The sequence below is a fragment of the Rhinopithecus roxellana genome, chromosome 7 (assembly GCF_007565055.1).
Source record: "Rhinopithecus roxellana isolate Shanxi Qingling chromosome 7, ASM756505v1, whole genome shotgun sequence".
NCBI lineage: Eukaryota > Metazoa > Chordata > Mammalia > Primates > Cercopithecidae > Rhinopithecus > Rhinopithecus roxellana.
The window spans coordinates 117,218,993-117,236,109 of record NC_044555.1 but is presented as its reverse complement, the minus strand read 5'-3'; positions in this window follow the sequence as shown (position 1 = coordinate 117,236,109).

Here is a 17,117-nt window from a genome sequence, read left to right as displayed (position 1 = left end):
GCCCCAAGGATAGCAGAAGAAAGAAAATAACAAAGGTCAGAGCAAAAATAAGTGCAATAAATACTTGAAAAAAAATAGAAATAAGGAGAATAAGAGTTGGCTTTTTGAAAAGGTGAGTAAAATTGACAAAACCTTAGCTAAACTAACTAAGAATAAAAGAAAGAAGACAAATACATAACATCATATATGAAGAATGAGACATTACAACTGATAATACAGAAATACAAAGGATCATAAGAGACTACTGTGAAAAATTATACGCTAACAAGTTGAAAAACCTGGAAGAAATGAATCAATTCCTAGAGGCATATAACTTACTAAGACTTAATCATGATAAGATGGGAAATCTTAATAGACCAATAACAAGTAAAGAGATGAAATACAAAATTAAAAGTCTGATCAAGGAAAAGCACACATCCAGATAGCTTCATGGATGAATTCTAACTAACGTTTAAAGAACTAACGCCAATCATTCTGAAACTCTTCCAAAAAACTGAAGAGAAAAAAAGTACTTCCAAACTAATTTTACAAGGCCAGCCTCACCATGATACCAAAGCTAATACAGTACACTACAAGAAAAGAAAAACTGCAGGCTAATATTTCTGATAAACATAGATGCAAAAATCTTCAACAATATGCATATGGTCTCCAACTTAGGGTGGTTCAATTTAAGATTTTTTAACTTTATCATAGGGTTATGAGGATAATATCTTCAACAATACATTACCAGTGTCATCATTTACCATGATCAAGTGGGATTTATCCCTGGGATGCAAGATTGGTTGAACATACACAAATCAATAAATGTGATATGTCACATCAAAAGAATGAAGAACAAAATCAACACAATCATCTCAATAGATACAAATAAAGCATTTGACAAAATTTAACATCATTTTATGATAAAGCCTATTAACAAATTAGGTAAAGAAGAAATATTCCTCAACATAATAAAGACTGTATATGACAAGCCCACAGCTATCATTGTACTCAGGAATTAAAATTGAAGGCTTTTACTTTAAAATCAGGAAAAACTAAGTATGCCCACTGTCACTACTTCTGTTAAATATAGTACTGGAAGTCCTAGCCAGAGCAATTAGGCAAGAGATAGAAATAAAGGACATCTAAATAAAAGAGGATGAAGTAAAATTATCTCTGTTTCTTTGCAACCACACTGTTTTAATTGCCAGCAATGACATGATTTTAAATGTCAGTAAAAGGCAAATATGAATTTTTCTTCAAGTACAACAAAATCAAGGAAACTATGTAGTTACTCATCGTGTTTTTCAAAGGTTTAATAGAAATTCATGAGACAAAATTAATAAAATAAAAATATAACTCAAGGCCTCAAAAATTTATAATGATTAAGCAATAGAATTATCTACATCCAATCTAATTTATTTACCTCTACTTATCTCCCCATTGTCCAAAGAACCATCATCTCAGACCTAAATTATTTCAAAAAAACTTCTAAATGCTACCCGTGCTTCTTCCCTTGCTACTCTCACAGATGATTTTTTACACCACAGGCCAGTCTCGCTAAAACGTAGGTCAGAGAATGGTTCTTTGTTAAAAATGTTCAGTGTTTTTCTATTTCACTTTTAAAGAAACAAATACATTATAGATAAATTCTAACTAATAGTTAAAGAACCACCACACGAAAAATCTCACAGTTTTTAACATCTCTGAATTCATTAATTACTTATTTGACCATGCTGGCCTCTCTTGAAAAACTAAAATAAAATAATGTTCTAGGCATGTTTCTACCTCATAGCCCTCTCACTTGCTCTTCCTGCTGCCTGGAACAATCTTCTCTCAGATATCCTCATGACTTTCCTCCTTATTAGATTCTCATCTTTACTCAAATGCCACCTTTTTGTTGCAGTCTTCCCTGTCCATGCTACTAAATTATCCTGACCTTTTATCTTCCTTTTCTACTTTACTGTTTGATAGCCTTTATTCCATCAACTACACTATCTATTGCATTTATTTATTTTCTGTCTACTCTAATACTACAATATAATCTGCACGAGTATGTTCTATGCACTTACGTAAGTGACCAAATGGCTTAAATTTAGTAGACACTTAAATTTCAATTGAATTAATAAATTTCTTTGGTCCTCTCTAGTGTTAATATTCTGATAGCTAATAATATTATACATAATTGTTTTGTTGATGAAACTACCCTTTACACATGATTTTAAATTTATTTACATGTTCAGTCCTGGTAAGTGTTTAACACCAATATTTCTAATGAAAAATGCCCTTATTTGTAGAATTTGATGAATTCCATGGTGAACATTCTTTCACCATGAACACGGGATTGAGATAAAGTGCACAAAACTGCTTTTTATGAGCTGATGTTAGCACAAATTATAGCACAAATTGCATTAACTTATTTCTTGTGCTCAACCACCATGGGAGACAGGTGTTACTACTTTGGCCATTTTTCAAATGAGAAACTACAACACAGAGAGGTTAAGCATGTACCCAAGGTCACATAGTCAGAAAGGAATCTACCTGGGATATGCCTGGTGATTGACCCGAGAGCTTGTGCTTAGAAAAATTCAGCTATACTTCAGGCCTTTGATAAATTACTTTAAATAAAATTCAGGTTTTAAAGTGAAAAAAAAAAAAAATCATAGCCATGCTTATTCTTTGAGTGTCAGTCAAGGACCTGTAAATATTTTTTAATTTTTTTGACTATTTAAAAAATACGTTAGTTTTCCAAGCAAAGGGCAAAGACTGTGTGCTTTGCTTAGTCCATTTTATTTGCAGAACACTGAAAATATCTGTAAAAATGATAATACCTCACTCTGGTTAGCCAGAGCCAATTAGATTTGTCAGTATCAGTCTATATCTTATTGATCGAAACTGCAGGTAGTAAAAAACATTCTTGGGTTTTCTAAGTGTTCTGTCTTGTTTTGGATTCCTTGTTTAAATCAGAATCTTACTGAACTAGAAATAAGAAAGTTTAGACTCCCTCCTTGTTTTTAGGAATCTAATGTACCCAGTTGAGTGGATTTCTATTTTTCAAAGGCACAATAATCCAGTTAAAATGCAGTGATCTTCTTAGGTACTACATAGATTTCACAATGTATAATCATTGCATTCAGCCACTAAATCAATAACTCTCATTAGAAAGCTGTGTTTCTTTTAATACCATTAATTTAGCCTGTTTTGAAGTCCTTATTAAGAATTCACCTAGCTAAACGATGACAGTTATATGGATTAGACAAACTTGCTCTATTGCCTCTAGTTCTGAAAATAGATTTTAATTATCATATAAGATTAATTAAAAGAAAAATTTAATTCAGTATGACCTTTATTTTTTATATCATGAAGCACTGAGTAACAACATCTATATACTATGCAGATTATGTATAAAATCAATGAATTTATAATGCTGTATGGAAAACAGGTTTAAATCTAAACAAATGAACCTCAGCACTAAAAAATTAAGCAAATGTTTATTACATTATTTTGGATATTGACCTTTGGATACAGAAAGAAAACATTTTGAAGAAGAATCTGAGTCTCCAGATTTTATTTTTAGAGGAGTAGATACTTCTGGACACCATCTGGTCAGCCCATGGCATTCAAAATAAAACAGTGTTTGGAATATTGAAATTAATTATTAAAATGACAAGGAGAATTTTAAATTTTAACTTGCAGACTTGGGATAATTTTGACTATTCCTGGTATAAAATGACAGGGGGTGTATCTTTCTGGCAGAGTTTTGATCTTGTGAAACAGCTGCAACAGAAACACATGAATGTTCTTCTAAAAAATACATTTCAATCTCCACTTCAACTTACTGGATCAATATACATAAGTAAGACTCTTCAAACCTAGAATGCAAGGAATTAATTACGCTGCTATTAAAAATAATAGAGTAACTAATTTCTTTCACATAAATCATTATTTATTAATTTTCAAATGGATTATACACTCACATTTTATTTCTTTTTGGAATTAAAAATAGATTTAGGGCCAAGATTTCAGTAGAAAAGAGGTTTCTTTGCAGAAAAAAAAATTGCAGAAAAATATTGGTAAAAACACCGGACACAAAAGTGTTAGTAAAAACATTGGACGCGATAGAAACAGAAGTGTTAAAAGAAATAAAGAAGAAATCGGGGTGTGGAAAATGTATTTCTTCTTAAAAAGTATTTATAAAAGCATGAGATGCAGCTATCTTTACAAATAAATTAAATGTGTATAAATGGAGAAGACTGAACTATAATCCAAATAGTAAGTCTAGTGAAATTTGACATATGATAGATCAACATTTGTGAAAAGAATAGTTTAATCACAATACTAGGTCATGTCTCCTCGCAGTTTTTCTTTACATAGTTGAAATTAAGAGGGACAGCCTGGAGGATATTCTAAGTTTGATTGGGCCTATAATCACAACAAAATATTGATCTGCTTTCTCAGATGATGGCATTTTGGGTGCACACCACTCTAAGAAACTAATAATACAAAAGCAATAAATGTTCATTTGTGAGATAGTATGTACAATTCTGATAGAATTTGGTCACCTATTGTTCATTGTTAACGTTAAGGAATAAAGAAACAGTCTATGAAAAGTTTCAGATAAAAACCCAAATGATAGACTAAATATAAAGCTGAGCATTAGTGTTACTTGACATGCTCAGGCAACCTGCAATGTGTTATGAGGCCCTTACTTAATTTTCAGTTTAGATAAGAAAGTTAAATAAATTATCATTCATAAAAGTCATTAAAACAAACTTTACCTATGCATTTTCCAGCCAGAATTCACTGTAAAATTTTCATTATGTGAAAAAACCTGACGAATAAGAATAATGACTTTTGCCACAAGTTGGCACATTTCCCAGGCTTGAACACAGAGAACCTATCTATCAAAAGCTATGTCCTTCTACCCCCTTCAGTGAATAAACTACTGTTTTTTGTTTGTTTGTTTGTTTTTAAGTTTATTTCTCTCACATATTAACAAAGACTGAAAGGAAACAGTTCCAAGATTTCCTTGGCAACTCTGTGATTATCGGATTATACTTCTTCTTTCAAAATGTCACTTCCAATTTCTGGACCAAGATGGCTGCCTGAGGGCTAGTCATCAGAGCTGCAGTATGATAAACAGGAAAGAAGAAAGGATGAAAAAGGGAGCATCACTGTCCTTTAATGACTCTTTCACAATGTTGCAAACATCAAAGAGTGAACTGATCTTAATCCTTCAAAATAAACAAGAGTCAGGAGGATTTGAATTTGAATCCCAAGTCTATTTTGGGAATATTTTATAAGACTAAAACAAAGTGTTTTATGTTCTGTGCCTCATTTTCTCTAGCTACAATGAAAATATAAAATTTTATATTATTCATCTTCCTTACTGAGGGGCTAGAGGTGATAACAAGAAGAGATTGATATGCACTTCAAATATAGACATGTGATAGTGATACTTCATAACATAACAACAATATTTTATGACTAATGGACAGAATAAATCCTTTGTCTTTCTGGCACAATATACATAACTTTAAAAGAGTGTCAGAGAAAAAAAACAACATTAGAATGGAAGATGTTAAGAACTATTTAAATGACTTTATAACCGTGTATAAACTTACTTAGAATAGGGATGCATTGAATTGTTTTAAATAAAAAACTTTCTTAGGTCAGAAGGGAAATCATTTTTGTGACTGTGTGAAAAATACATTCTAACATTGGATACAATTCCACAATTAATCTATTGCCCCTTTTCCTTATGCCCATTATGTTATGTATGTGTTCTTGGCATTCAAAGACTGCACATGGTATTACCCTGTTTTGCCTATACTTTTAACACAATATATTTCAGGACGTTTTTACTGTGATTCTTCAGGATATTTCAAAAAGAATTATGAAAGATGGTAGACCTACCTGCTGGATATCTATATTTACTGACAATAAAAATTGGTCCTCTTAAATTTTAAGGAGATAAGATAATCTCAAATGAAATGTAAAACCAATAACTGGTGCATTTTTATCTGACATAATAGCTAAGCCACATATTAGAGATGAAAGTTAGAAATTAAAATGAACACAATATGGTAATTTCTTTTTGGGTGTTAGATACTCTTTCCTCAATAGAAGAGATGTGTTCTGGCCATTTTTTCTGCGAAATGAATTTATGTTAAGTGAACCTTCCTTTCTGATAGAAAATTAAGAATTTTTTCTGTTGATTATAAAACAAGTTCTTATGGACTTGACCTTTGACAAATCTCCTATTGGTGCTTGGTACCAGCATGAGCTAACTTTATGGCCCAAACCAATAGGACAGTTTGCTGAGGTCTGGGAGCACCATCTCCAGAGAATCCCTAATGTCTGAAAATTTGGTCTAAATCTAAAGTGCATTTTGCTGTACAAGTCACTTTTTTTTTCTGGAGTTTTATTTGCCTTCAACAAGTAAGGCAAGATTTCCTGCTTCTGTGATGACGGAAGGCAGGTAACTCCTTTATGAGGTTTGATTTTGCTTCCTGCAGTGAAGATGAGTTTGAGTTTTTTCCTGTTTCTAGAATGATAGAGAGAAGTCTTCAGCCTGAGACCCATCCCTAGGTAAATAGCTGAGTTAGGGTTTTGTCTTGGCTAAAGTTTAACAACAAGCTGGTCTTAATTTCTCTCTACCATTAGAACATTCTGCGATCATATTGTTGGGGTATCTTGTTGTTAGTGGTGGTGGTTTCGGTCTTTCTTCCACCAGATTTGACCAACTCTACCTGACACGGTCAAATTCGAGTGAGAATTCCAAATTATAGGTAATAAAGCTTCTCTAATCTGGCCAAACTTCTTTGCAGCTTCAAAAGAAGAAACACAAACAACCCACAAACAAAAAAACTAACAAAAAATGTGCTTGGTTTCTGTGTTTGCTTCCTGTCTTTAAAATGAAATATATTTTGTGTAATTTTCTTCCACACTGTATCTCCTTTTCCCTTTGCCATCTGCAGTACCAAAAAAATCTAAAGAAGGCTTCTAGTGACTTGAATCCCTTTAAAGAATTCAAAACAAAGGCACCACTCACTCCTTTTGGGGTGTTCTGTTTTCTTTGTGGAATTTCAAGAGTCATAGGCAGATTCTTCTTAGGTCTATGGCTCTGTTTTCTTATGTGAAAGGAACATATCTTGGGCCCCCAATGTTACTAAGCTAAAGAAAAAGTAAAATTCAAGCTTGGAATTTCTTAGGGCAAACCTGCTTTACATTCTATTCAAAGCCATTTCTCTGTTCACTGAGATCAATGCATATCTGATAACCTCCTTTAAAAAAGTTAATCAGAAACTCAAAAGATTGCCACTGTTTGTCTCCCACCTACCTGTGACCTGGAAGCCCCCTCCCCGCTTTGAGTTGTTCCGCTTTTGCTTCCAGTTGTCCTGCCTTTCTGAACCAAACAAATGTTTATTTTACGTAGGTTGATTGATATCTCATGTCTCCCTAAAATATATAAAAGCAAGGTATGCTCTGACCACCTTGGGCACAGGTGGTCAGGACCCCCTGAGGCACTGTCACAGGCGGACCTTCTCAACCTTGGCAAAATGAACTTCCTAAATCAACCGAGACCTGTCTCAGATTTTCAGGGTTTATATTTTGTCAATCACAGAGGGATTCTGAGTAGAGTTACCCCTTGACCTTTCACAAATTTATCTGTGCTTGGTACCAGCATGAACTAACTTTATGGCTCAAACCAGTAGGACAATTTGCTGAGGTCTGGGAGCACCCTCTCCAGAGAATTCTGGATTTCCCCAAATTTGGTCAAAATCTGAAGTTTATTTTGCTGTACAACTCCCTTTTGGTGGGGAGTTTTATTTGCTTTCAACAACAACAAAAAGGCAAGATTTCCTATTTCCATGACAGTGGAAGGCATGTAACTCCTTTATGGATTTTGAGCTTGCTCCCAGCAGGGAAGATGAGTTTGAGTTCTTTCTTGCTTCTAGGATTGTAGAGAGCAGTCTTCAGCCCAAGACCCATCCCTAGGTACATAGCTGAATTGGGGTTTTGTCTCGGCTAAAGTGTAATCACCAGCTGGACTGAATTTCTCCTTACCATTAGAGCACTCGGTGATCATATTGTCGGAGTTTTTGCTGTTTTTTATTTCAGTCTTTCTCCCATGTGTACCTGACATGGTCAAATTCCAGTGAGAACAAAGCCCCCTGAGTGGGTAACAAAGCTTCTCAAATCTGACAAAAATTCCTCACAGCTGTAAAAGTAAAACAAACAAAGCAAACAAACAAACAAAAACGTGTGCTTGGTTTCTGTTTTTGCTTCCTGTCTTCTAAAAAAAAAAAATATATATATATATATATATATATATATATATTTTGTTTACTTTTCTTTACCCTATACCTCCTTCCCCCCTTGCCATCTGCAGAACCAAAAAAATCTAGAGAAGGCTTCTAATGACCTGAACCCCTTTAAAGAATGCAGAATAAAGGCTCCACTTACCCCTTTTGGGGTGTTTTGTTTTCTTTGTGGAGTTTCATGACTCATGGACAGATGATTCTTCTTAGGTCTAAAGCTCTGTTTTTCTGTATTGCAAGACCTGACCTCTTTGGCTTGGGGGGTACCAGAGATAAACTTGCATTGTGAGAGGACTCGACCTTGGCATGAATAATGGCAGACGAGAGCTACAAAGTTACTCTGAGTAACTTTCTACTTTGAGTACAGTTTACAAGAAGTTGTTTAGGCCATTTTGGTTTCTTTTCCTTGTCTCTCCTAGGAATTTAATCTGAATCTGGTTTGTCTATGTGTATTTGAATGAGAAACTGAACTGTTGTTTTTACAGATAAATGAGAGACTGAGTTTTCTCAGCTCCGAAGAGAAAGGACATTTGCTCTTTGCTCCAAAAGGCACCCCTGGGTGACTGGGAGGCTTGTGCGAATGTTGGGGGGTGGGGTGACCCCCACAGGATGTGCAGTGGCCCTGAAGAAAAATCCCCAACAAATATTAATTTTAAAAATGGCTCATCCAGGAAACGCATGTAAGGGCTGATCACCCAGCATTTTGTGCCCTCTCAGAGGTTGTAGACCTCTGGAGAAAGTGAGACATATAAGAGGGTGGAAATTACTCAGTGGTGACACACTGTAGACTCCTGTCCACAAGCAGCACACATTGATCCACTACACAAAAACTGTAGGCCACAGCTCAATTTTTCCTCTTATGAAAAAAAAAAATAATAATAAGCAGGAAACAAATAATCTAAGAATGAGGAGAAAACCAGGAGAATGACCCTGTCAGGCCTCTGAGCCCAAGCCAAGCCATGGCATCCCCTGTGACTTGCATGTCTGCCCAGATGGCCTGAAGTAACTGAAGAATCACAAAAGAAGTGCAAATGCCCTGCCTCACCTTAACTGATGACATTCCACCACAAAAGAAGTGCAAATGGCCGGTCCTTGCCTTAAGTGATGACATTACCTTGTGAAATTCCTTTTCCTGGCTCATCCTGGCTCAAAAAGCTCCCCCACTGAGCACCTTGTGACCCCCACTCCTGCCCACCAGAGAACAACCCCCTTTGACTGTAATTTTCCTTTACCTACCCAAATCCTATAAAACATCCCCCCCAATCTCCCTTCGCTGACTCTCCTTTCGGACTCAGCCCACCTGCACTCAGGTGATTAAGAAGCTTTATTGCTCACACAAAGCCTGTCTGGTGGTCTCTTCACACGGATGTGCATGACAGACCCCCTTTTGAGCACTCTGCATGTTTTATGTCACCTCTGCTTGCCCGAGTGAATTGGAATATGGTCATTGTTCATATTTACATTAAGGAAAAAGAGTCCTAAGGTCGACCTGCCAACTATAGAGGTTTTTGGTCCCCTTTTTCTCTATTTTGTTTTCTGCCTGCTTTAAATCTACTGTTCCTTTTCTATACTGAGATAAAAACCACTGTTTAGACGTAACAGGTTTTTTTATTGCAAGCCAGCAAATTTGTATTTTATGGCTAAAACACTGAAGTCAAAGTTCTAGGATCTTTGTGTGTGTGTGTGTATGTGTGTATGTATGGGTGTGTGTGCATAGATTTGAAGGCTTTTATAATAGACTTCTATAATTTTATGTTTGACTGGGAATTAAATCATTTTAATTTCCATCTAGTTCACCAGACTTTCTCTTTGTACTTTATGATGTACATTTTGCTATCTGATTTTCACTTGAGCTGTTTCCTTTAATATGCAAATTTTAGACTATTTAGCTGACAACTGCTTAGGGTAAGATAGAAAAAAAGGGAAGAAAGGAGGTCTTTATAAATCTATAAGATGTACTTCTCTTGACATGCCTATACATTTATATATTTATGTGTGTGTACACAGGATTTCACTACTAAAAATATATAAAAGAACTCTCATTAATTGGCTTTTGAAAAGCACTTAAATCAGATACTAAAGAAAAGAGGATAGTCAAATGCTTTTTCAAGTTCACATGACTTAAGTAAAATATTTATTAAATAAGCTGACTTTAAAATTATTGGCATAGTAATATTAGAAATGCCTCAAGAATTTGCCAGCATATATATCTGTTTGCATTTATTAATCAAGCAATTTCATACTTATCTCTGCTAAATACTGCAAAGTTTTGAGGTTTGGCATAGGGATTCCAAAACTAAACCCAGCCCAAAACAGAATGATCTTTGCTTGTGTAATCTTTAATAAATAAGAAATTGGTATTGGTTTAACTTTCAATGGGTATATTATTAGACCAGTTTAGTAAATGGTGTGCCAATATCCTGCAGAAGTAACAGTCTCCACGCTAGCAATTTCACAAGGCTCTTCCTCACCTGCAGATCACCTAACCCATGTTACTATTGTCAGAGGTGTTCAAACCAGAGTGACTCCATCTTGAGTGAGGGCTAGGAAAAATAAGGCTGGGACTTACCAGACCGCATTCCCAGGAAGTTAGGTATTCCTAGCCTCTAGATAGTTAAGGTTAAGGGAACAGATTGATAATCTTTACTAAACAGATCCAGACTTAGGGTCTTGATATCCTGATATCTTGAGAACAGAAGCATTCCTAATTTTGCTTTAAAGATAATAATAATATAAATTCTTGCAAAATATAGTAATTAAGACATTTAATCCTTCATCACAAACCCTTGTAGCAGAGCACATCTCCCCATGATCTTTTTTTATCCCATATATAAGCAATTTCCTCCTCTTACTTTCAGGAACACCCCGCTCTGTCTATAGGGTAGCTGTTCTTTCACCACTTTACTTTCTTAATAAACTCGTTTTTGCTTTGCACTGTGGACTTGCCCTGAATTCTTTTTTGTGCAAGATTCAAGTACCCTCTCTTGGGTCTGGATCAGGACCCCTTTCTGGTAACACTATTAAAACATGGAAAAGTATTGATGCTGCACCATTCACATTACCTGAACTTATTGGTCTGTTTTAAGGCATTTATTGAGATTATGCTTGAATTTTTACAATTGGCTTGGAAGGGAGGCAATTGAAGTATGAAAGTGAAGTGTAAGAAAATACATGCTGAACTGGTAGTGGCCTGGCAATTGTCTGCTAACCATTAGTATATGAAAGGACCCTGCTTGTGTTGAGTCCTGTTCTCCTAATGTAAAGACTTGTTATTTGACATTCAGAGGTATCATCATTAGGACGTATTAGCAAAATAGTGTTTTTGATATTGACAAAAGATTATCGTGATGCTAAGACTAGCAAAATATTGAGAATTAGCTAGCTTCAACAAGTCCTGAAGTGAAGTTATATATGCATATATTAGTTAGCGTTGCTTTCAGGAAAATGAGTAAGTTAGATATTAGCCAGTTATGAATGTATCATTTTAACTAATGCAAGTGACATTACAGAGTTTTCAACTGAATACATGCTGTTGATATATTTATTAATATTTGAAAGTAGAATTTGAGACTATTTGATTTCCTGAAGTTTGAAATATGTTTTCATAAATCCTTATTGACAAACATGTGTGTGTCTAAAATATGTGTTTTAGTTTAATATTTATTAATGTAACTTTTGACTATACTATAAAAAATCAAAGAGCACTAAAGTGCTTCTGGAGAATAGCAGTCCCATGTGCCACCCTCCAGAGCAAGCACTTTTAAGTTTTATCTCTTGATTCATGTGTTTGCTTCCACATTTTTGGATAATAGCTTTGATTGCTATGCATTTTTTCTTTCCATATAATATGTATTGACTTCCTTTTTTGGTAGATGCGAATTTAGTTACCTCACTCTACTTTATCTCTTTTTCAACATTATCAATAGAATTAAATTTCATTTTTTAAAAATTAATATTCAGTGGTTCATTTGTCAGGATTATGTAAATATTGCCCACAATTGGGGTACATAGGGTGCTGTAATTACATTTGCTTTTATGTACAACTCTGTGTCATATCCCAGTGTTAACTTTCCATCTTTTTATTGGCCTAATTCAATTTAATTTAAACATTATTAAATATGTTAGATCTGTAAAAGACCTTTTAATATTATTTTTTCAGGCATTCAAACAAATGAACTAATTGATTCATTTCTTTTCTTTCTTTTTCTCTCTGGGATTTCTTCTGACATTCTCTGGTCTTCTTGATCTCAGCTGGATCTGGAGCTCTCTAAGATGAAATTGTAGCTGACAATGACTTTCCTTATAAGTCTATAGTAAGCTTAATATAAGCCTAAAAAAGCTCATAAAGGGCTTTCTATATTAAGCACCTATTCTTTGTATTGCTTACTTTCTCTTTTCCTAATTTACTACCTGATTTTATGAAGCCCATATGTGGTTGGCAAAATTATTTGAAGGCCTCGAAGATTCCTGACCCCTTATTCCTGTTATTTATCTTGTCCCAGTTATTCAATCAAATTTCAATCTAGGTACTGCTGTGAAAGGATATGACAGATATATTTCAGTGTTTAAATCAGTTGATCTTAAGATAGGGAGATTATCTGGGTATGTCAGGCCTAATTACAAAAGCCCTTTAAAATCAGAGCCTTTTCTCCAACTGATCATAGAAAAGAAAGTGAGAGTTACGAAGCACAGGAAGACCTCAAATCAGTGTTGCTGGTTTGAAGATGAAGAAGGCCACATGCTAAGGTATATGGGAATACGGGCAGCCTCCAGGACATGAAAACAGGGACATTACATCTACTACCATGAAAATTTGATTTTTGCCAACAACCTCAATAAACTGGAAAGCAGATTCCCCCTCAGAGCTTTCAGATAAGACCAGTCTTTCTGGCAACATTGATTTCAGTTTCATGGGACCTTAATCAGAGAATTCAGCTAACTCCAGGCAACCCCAGTTCAGACTTCTCACCTACAGAAATTTGAAATAATAAATGAATATTCTTTTAAGCTGCTAAATTTGTGGTAGTTTATTATGCAACAGTATGAAACTAACATGGCATCAATCATCAGTTTCCTGAGATGATTTATAATTTCTTAAATGCTTAAATCTAAATTTGATACTGTGTTTAATATCTTAGTTTTAACTTGTCAACATATTCTGTATTTGAATATCAAGATACATCTGATGGTCACATACTAAAATAGATTTCTCAGGTGTGTTTGAGGTGAGTACCTTTTTAATCACCTAAAATATGGTGATGGGGTCTGTATAGTGTTGATTCAACTAAAGATTACATGCCATCAAATGTACCTAAACTTAAACAAGGAAAAGTGGGCCGGGCGCGGTGGCTCAAGCCTGTAATCCCAGCACTTTGGGAGGCCGAGACGGGCGGATCACGAGGTCAGGAGATCGAGACCATCCTGGCTAACACGGTGAAACCCCGTCTCTACTAAAAATACAAAAAAAACTAGCCGGGCGAAGTGGCGGGCGCCTGTAGTCCCAGCTACTCGGGAGGCTGAGGCAGGAGAATGGCGTAAACTCGGGAGGCGGAGCTTGCAGTGAGCTGAGATCTGGCCACTGCACTCCAGTCCGGGCGACAGAGCGAGACTCCGCCTCAAAAAAAAAAAAAAAAAAAAAAAAAAAAAAAAAAAAAAACAAGGAAAAGTGGTAGCAGCATCTTGAAGATACTGTGTTACATTTTTTGTATACGTTTACCTATCATTTATAAATACCTGTTGTGTTCTAAACATCATGATATAACCTGTGAGGAAACAGAGATTAACAAGATTAAGTGTGGACTCTAGTGACCAGAATATACTTTGCTTCAATGTTTTAATAATTATGCAAGCTTTTTTGAAGAATATGGAATGCATTGTATACTCATACCTTCTTTCAAAAAGTTGAGCAGTGAAAAAAACTAATCAAAGAATGTATTGTTTTGACTCTATAATGTTAAACAATCAATTTATTTTTTTTCTTACTAAATGACTTTGTTGGTGAAACGTAGCAGTCATATTATGACTTCTCTTGCTTCAGAAATTAATGAAAAACACACTAGTCTCCTGAACAAGTCATCTCAGATAACTTTAACAAATCTGTTGAAAATAACACCTTGGTTTTTATTGATATTTGAAACAGCATTGGATAAATAAATGCATAAACCTTGTCAGTTTCCCATTACTCTAAATGGAAAAGTTGTAAAACCACTCCTTTATATTTGCCACAATGGCAGATTTGTTCCATGAATGGTAATGCATGTTTTAAGGTATGAACAAAATTGATTATGTAACCCTAGGTATACAATGGAACAGAAGGCTAATGCTTATGCTGATTCTGCCTTAAGTAAAATCCATCTGTTTACTACTGAGGTAGCATACAACTCAGCTTTGTTTGAAAAGAACAAGGTAAATACTTGAGGCTGTTTTGTATCTGCTAATACAAAAGTGTAGGGAAACACACAGTAAAACTTATATTTTTAAGACACAGTTCCCAGCAAACTCTAAGTATTTACTGTCTCTCAAATGTGATCAACCCAGAAAAGCCACATGATAGGATACTTGCAAATCTTCCCATAAACCCTAGTCAGCAATCATGTGCATACAAGTATTGGAGACACTCACAGAGAAGCAACTGATTATTGAATTTTATGTGGAAGAAATTGAGATGAACAGTTAAAAGGAAATTTATATTAGTTTTTTTCTTATAGGTCTGCAGATGTTTTCTTTTTGAAGCATTATAAAAGCATGAAGCATAGCTTTGAAAATGTCATTAAAAATATGTTTCTGACATAATCATTTATTTCAGAAGAAAATGCTTCGTTCATATTATAGTTGATATTTTCAATGAGGTGTTTTGATCAGTCTTATCAACTCTTCAGTATTTGCCAAATACCCTCCACCAAAAGTCATGTTTCTTTTGTCTATACATAGTTCTATTAAAGTCTGGTAAATTTGTGATCAAGATCAAACAATATTTCATTTGTGAAACTTTCTATAACTGCTGTGTTTTCCTCTGCACCTGACTGTATTTGCTTAATCCTCTAATAGAGTGATTATTTCCTTTTTCCTTGCTATGTTTTTAATGATGTATATTTTCCTCAACTCGGTCAAATTGCAAGCTCCTTGAAAACAGTGATATGCATCAGAACCAGAACCTTCATACAAGACTGACATAGTGGTGACTTCATAAATGCCCTGTTGAATTGAATCTTAGAAAGTAATCCACATCATCCATCAGCAAGGAAAGAACAATTAGTATATCTCGATTGAGGATCATTTGTTTCCTTAAAATTACCCAGGCAGAAAAAAACGGATGAGGCCAAGAGTGTTCCTCATAGTCTGCTAAATATAGACACAACCAAGGGTTTCATAGGAATAGCAAGAAAAGCTCTTGGACACTTGAAAGAGAAGGAGAAGATACAGCAATGCAGGACTGAGGCTGATAATAATCAGCAAATTTGCAAAAGATAGAAATGTTTAACACCCGTAGATTTTATCTCTTTGAATTACTGTTTTATATTTATGTCTTATGTATTACTTACCAGAATGTTGTTCATATTCACATTATATAATATGTGAAAATACTTTGCGAAATTCTAAGGTTACACTGAAATGACTTCTATCATTATTATATTACCTAACCAAATATTGGCTTTGTAAACATCTCTTTCTGACTTCTCAACAATCAGTCCCCAAAGGAACAATTTCTTTTGTAGTATCCTGTTCTTTAAAAGCACCAAATTATAGATCCATACTGTTTCACTGGCAAAAGGTCCCAAAGAAGTTATTAAACATCCCCTCACAGGAGAGACCCTGAAGAAATATCCCTTTGAAGTGATGGCAAACGTAATAATTGGCTTGGTAATTAAGGTTTTGTATTCATGTAACAAAGTTTTCAGTAAAGCATTTATTAGCATCTATCAGTACTTAAAGAGGGGTACTCTCAGTTTCAAGAAGACTTCACTGTTGTCAGAATATATAATTAAACCAATACATAATTTGCACCATAGTATATAACAAATCTCTTTTAGAAACAAGACAACCTGCAGCTTTTATTTTTTATATTTCAGTTAAAATAATATATGAGTGGAAAGCCATTTAAGAATTTACAAGAGTTACATATACAAACAAATTCATACTGATAACACTGTTGCTTTTGTGCATTTACAAAACACAACACATTTAGTTAGTCTTCTGCCTGAAAATCCAGTTAAAGTAGCTTGTTATTAAAAATGTGTTTCAGGAGTTGCCCAGCTCCCTTATAACTTACAAAACTTAACCATTTGTTACCTAAACTAAAAAAGTAGATCAATAATTGTTTTATTTGGAGGGAAGAGTAGTTTCCATGTTAAGAAATGATATCTAAGAGAATATATCTTTACATCAATGCTAAGCTCTGTTTCTGCATCTGTGAGTTAAAGTCTGTTAAAATTGCTTCATTATAAATGATTCAATGACTGAATATCTACGCAAGAGGGGAAAATGGAGTTCTAAAAAGCCACTGGTACATGCTGAACAGTTCAGACCACTAAGCAGTCATTTTGCCAAACAACTGTTTTACTTATGCCAAATTTCTGTCAGGTTCTCGAGGCACACTTAATGTCCTTTTATTTTTAAAACAATTTTTGTTTTATTTTATTTTATTTTTTTAGGTTCCAGGGTACCTGTGCAAAATGTGCAGGTTTGTTACATAGGTAAACATGTTTCATGATGATCTGCTGCACCTATCAACCCATCACATAGGTATTAAGCCCAGCATGCATTAGCTGTTTTCCCTAAAACTCTCTCCCCCAACAGTCTCCCCCCGACAGGCCC